Source organism: Homarus americanus, unplaced genomic scaffold (genome assembly GCF_018991925.1).
Source record: "Homarus americanus isolate GMGI-L3 unplaced genomic scaffold, GMGI_Hamer_2.0 scaffold31037, whole genome shotgun sequence".
NCBI lineage: Eukaryota > Metazoa > Arthropoda > Malacostraca > Decapoda > Nephropidae > Homarus > Homarus americanus.
Window position 1 is genome coordinate 20,197,178 of NW_024722227.1, and position 5,668 is coordinate 20,202,845.

The following is a 5,668-nucleotide window of genomic DNA, read 5'->3' on the forward strand; positions in this document are numbered from 1 at the left end:
AGAGCGGGGAGTAGCTGTCAAGCGATGTTTGATTAGTCACCCTGACCTCGCTCGACTCCTGAGATAGTTCCTAGCTTAGCGTGTTTAACGTGAATAACTACCGAATCATTGTTGCATAACTTAGTGAATAATTTGGTATTATCCATTTGGGTGAATATTTATATAATGTAAAAGTGCTATTACGCCGTTACACACGATTTCGTAATCCTGTCGAGTAGTTTGCAAACCTTGTGTTTCCAATATCCTTCACAAAAGAGTGTTAGGAGCCGTTCGTCATCTAGGTCCTGTGAGCCCACAACTGCCCAGAGGACTTTGCATGCAGCTCGAATTTTGTTTCCACACCCCTTCCATGTGTGAAGATGCAGTAGGATTGAACACCCATTCTGTCTGCTTCCTTAGGAAAGTAGGTTTCACTTATTCATTATTCTCCCAGCCCTGTGCTGCTACTCAGAGCTCCTTGTCGGCACTGACCAAGTTGTTTCCATTGTCAGAATGAATGCATTCAGGAATTCTCCTGCGGGCCGAAGACCGTGTCACTGCATTTAGGAAGGCGTCGGTATCAAGTAAGGTCAACATTTCGGGGTGTATGGCTCGTTTGGTCAAGCAGGTGAATGGACACTCTTATCGCTTGTGATGCTATCTCACCTGTTCAGCGAGGAAGGGTCCAAAGCAATCTATGCCCATACGACACCATTAATTTGCATTCGACAACTCGTGTATGGCAACGATTTTATTTGCAATGAATGTATGGAACGCCGCTGGGTATTTGAAGTATACTGGAAGACGAGCACACTGTCGGTCCAAAACACTGACTTTTCAAATTTCACGCTCAGCTCTTTTCTTATCAACATGTCGGTACTTGTGGCTAATACATCTGTATATGAGTTCCAGCCGAGGGACGGTCTGCCATTTCAAAGGTGTCAGTCTTGCTCTTCCATACACAAAGATGCACTGGATGTTTCCAGACTATTCCACCATCTGCAGGTATGAAACCGTGCCACAAGCCACCTGTGAGACGTTGCAAATGATGCAGTTGCATTGAAAGTGCCAGTCCTTGGGCATATGACCCAATTGACCCATAGCGATTGGGAATCCGAATTCGGAAAGCTGTGCCAAGTCCTCCAGCCACTGTTGCCAGGCAAGGCTATTATGTTCAGCTAGGGCTTCATCCCACCCTCTCCTTCGTCGACATTCGTCCTGAAATATCACCTTCGCCTTAATGAGGAAAAGGGAAATGAAACCAAATGGACCATAGACTGAACTGATAATGCTCAACAGGCCCCGGTTCGTAGCGGGCGTAGTTTGTACACAGACCTTAGCATAAAAGTGATCTAGTTCCAGGTTCCACACAACTCTCAGGGCGCATTCTATAGGTATTGTGGGAATTAATTTCCACCTTTATCCTCCAAGTCCTTGAAGCACCGTAGTATTAATCTTGTGTGTTATCGGACTTGAAACAACAATCCAATGTGGTATATGTAAATAACTTGCTAATTAATGATTTAATTCGCTAGTTAGCTTAGGTAAATGATTACGTGGAGTGTACAAAATTAGTGGTAAAAACACTATTTGACACCCGAAAGACGGATTACTTCGCGGGAAGTAGTGTAGTGGATTCCTCCCCTACAAACTCTGTTTGTCGCTGACTAGCCGACCCTCCGCCTCGTGTCCAAGGTCAGCAACCAACGCCGCCAAACATGATGGAGGTCAACTATTAAGCCAAGCCTACCCCCCGCAATATAAGACCTCACCTCTTGGTGACCTATCTCTTTCTACCTACAGCCACCAGCAAGCAACACCTCCACCTCCCCCTGCCTGGCGGCTCCCGCTCCAACCGGCGACCATGGCGACCCACAAGCTGGTCCTCTGAGCACCCTCACCAACCAGCTCTCTCTACATCACGCTTGGACCAACGCTGGCACCCCCCAGCACCAAGCTGCATTGTACATCCAATACAACATGTATACAGAGAGCACATTGTGAGTTTCCTTTCTCCATCCCATCCTGAGTGTGAACCAACATCTCGTACCCCACAAATGGTGCCCCCGGAGAATCGCACTCACACAGGATGGAGGAGAAACCGATCACTCTCCCAGTCTTCAAGCAACATGGAAGACTGGCTTATACACACAGAGGCAGCTCTCATTGGCTCTACAACTTCTGTCTATTCTACACCGCAGGTTAGACACCCTAGAGCAGCTCTGCTTCTCTAAGCAGACACCAGCTCCTCTTCCTGCCCCAAGCACCACGTTCTACCGACCCCAACACACCCGTCCTGCCTCAGACGCCGCCCCCGGCCCAGCAGTACCCTCTGCCACTGTCCTGGATCCTCCTCCGCTCCTGCCTGGCAGACCCTGCTCCTGACGCGGCCCCACACATCCCTCTTTTCTCCCTCAGGTACTCCCTGTTACTGTCCTGCACCCTGCTGCTGTCATGCACCCTGCTGCTGTCATGGACCCTCTTCCTGACGCAGCTCCTGACCCAGACCCACACACCCCAGCAGGCGCATCTGAGGACTCTGTACCTGCCGCGAGAGAAGCACAAAATTCATCGCATCCATAACCCTCCTTCTCCCTCTCTTCTCCCACAGATCTCATGTATCTAAACAAAGTTGTTGTTTTTTTTTTTTTTTTTTTAGGTTAAGGTGGGGAAAGGATGGAAGGCATGCTGGGGCTCAAGGCACAGCCAGACATGAGGGATGGAGAAGTCACAACATATAGTCGTGGGGGGAAAGGTTGGAAAAGAAGTTTAATGAGTTAAACAGAGGGGGACAACACCCCTTGTTTTACGTATTACAGAGTTTGTTGGCTAACTAAGCTAACCTAGGATTTAGGATGAGGTTGCACAATGGTTATTTTAGTAGACAATGAGTAGATTGATTTTACAATTATAAGTTTATTAACATCTTATACTGTATTACGTTATGGACTCACTTGATTGTGACTTGTTAAATGTGAATTTATATCATCTAAGTTTTAATCTAAGGTGGATCACTGTGGCGGACATAGATGGGTCGCGGGTTGGGTTGTTGTAGTGCGGGCAGACTCCGGGGCCACCTGGCGTGGGGTCTCCCTCCGTTGATGTCTTCCCCGCGTAGGTGGTCTGGGCTGTGAGGGTCGTCCAGGAGCTTGTCCCAAACCTTCTTCCCTAGGCGATGGAACCTGAAGTTGAGGGCTTCTGTTTTATTTCTTAGGTGGATGGTTTCCACTGTCTCCTGGTAGGGTGGCGCTTGTCCACTGGCTGACCTCAAACACTTGTTTTGGAAGCTCTGTAGTTGTTGTAGTCTAGTCTTCCCGAGTGTGACGAGTGGTATAGATGGGTACTCCAACACAGGCCTCACCAGCGCCTTGTACAGGTGAACTTGTATCTTCTCAGGCATCAATTTAAAACGTTTTAATTTGGCTGTGGCGACTTTGGCTTTATTTAGTCTGTCCTTCACGTGGGGAATGATGCCCGTCCGAGAAATGATGAGGCCGAGCAACCTGCCTTGTTTAGAGTACTCAATCTCTTCGTCGTCGATCATCAATGGGGCCGGTTTGAATTTGGCTATGGGTATGACCTCAAATTTCGTTTTGTTTGTTTTTATTTTCCATTTATTTTCATACTCCGAGATCTCCTCTATTGCCCGAGCAGTGAGTCGCGCCATCCTTGCTGTGGACCTTCCTGGGCAGGTGACGATCTGTGTTACATCGTCGGCATACATGACGTACTCGCTGCCGACGATTGGGGGTGGCAGGTCAGTCCTGAGGCACGCCGCTCGATAGTGAGAATTCTTCTCCAAAATGTTCTTGCATCTTTGGCTCCGGGGCCACCAGGCGTGGGGTCTCCCTCCGTTGATGTCTTCCCCCGCATAGGTGAAGTTGTCTCCCCTAGCGGCCGGCTCATCCATGCCCTCGCCATTATGTCTCACATGTGGCATACAACCCAGCCGACAACAAGTCTCCTGCACTTCCCGTTCTGCCTCACATGTGGGATGCAACCCTGCAGACAACAAGTCTCCTACACCGTCTGGAGGGAAGGGGGAGTATTGTAGTGGATTCCTCCCCTACAAACGCTGTTTGTCACTGACTAGCCGACCCTCCACTTCGTGTCTAAGGTCAGCAACCAGCGCCGCCATACATGACGGAGGTCAACTATTAAGCCACGCCTACCCCACGCCTACCCATACGACACTGAAGGTAGGATGCTTGGATTAAAACTAACAAAAAGAGGATATATAACATACTTAAAAGATAAAGAACGACAGGCAAGAATAAGATTATCAAAAATAAAACGCTTTAAGAACCTTAGCATTAATAACAAAAGAAAGATTTATATTGCCCTTGTCAAATCAATTATGGACTACCCACCCATCCCATTGAACACCCTTAGTAAAACGTGCATTAAAAGGTTACAAACAGTACAAAATATAGCCCTCAGATTTATATATAACATAAAATATACAGACCACATCAATAATGAACAGCTACACAAGAGAGCAAACCTCTTAGCAATCAATGTAGATATACACAACAAAGCTGTAAATATTTGGAAAAAAGTGACTGAACTTAACACAGAAACATATCAAAACTGGATAAATAATATAGACAACGAAGGATTCCAAGAACACAGTTGGTTTAAATCAGCCAGGAAGAAAGTAATTGAACCATCTCCTGCCCCAATATACATATAAAACATTAATAGAGAGAATAAAAGATGAGAGTGACCTACCAGCTCCACAAGAACCTGGTAGGCCTCTCCATACAGTGTACCTTTAGACTAACATAACTAATATTTAACATTTAACATTTAACATTTAACATTGAACTAACATCTTAGTAAGAGAAAAAAAAAAAAAAAAAAAAAGTGACTACCCTCCCAGCTACTAGACCTGGGCCTACTAACTCAAAAAAAAAAAAAAAAAAAAAAAAAAAAAAAAAAATATGTATATATGTATATATGTATGTGTATATATATATATATATATATATATATATATATATATATATATATATATATATATATATATATATATATATATGTATGTATATATATATATATATTAATACATATAATAATAATAATGTGATTACCCTCCCAGCTACATCAGCCAGGAAGAAGTAATTGAACCACCTCCTGCCCAATATACACATTTACACATAAAACATTACTAGAGGAATAAAGATGAGAGTGACCAACCAGCTCCACTAAGAACCTGGCAGGCCTCTCCATACAGTGTACCTTTAGACTAACACAACTAACACTTAACTAACACCTCAAAAAAAAATGTGACTACCCTCCCAGTTACACAAGGACCTGGGCGGGCTCACTAACTCCAACAATAATAAAAATAATAATAATAAGCAGCATTATATAAATAAACCAATATTAATACAAAGGTCTGACGACCCAAGGGAGCAGAACAAAGACAAAACACCAATAAGAAAGATGAAGCGATCTGGTTGAGCCCAGATTCTTTCTACTCCTACTGTATTTCAGTTTCACCACTTTTCCTTCAACCCCTAATAATCTCCTTTCACCTCTTAACTAAAGACTTCGTATCGTATCGACATGCCCCTTCTTCTAGCTACAGCCGCAGCAAGCAACACCTCCTGCCTGGCGGCCCTCGCTCCCGCCGGCGAGCATGGCGACCCACAAGCTGTCCTCTCTGAGCACCCTCACCAACCAG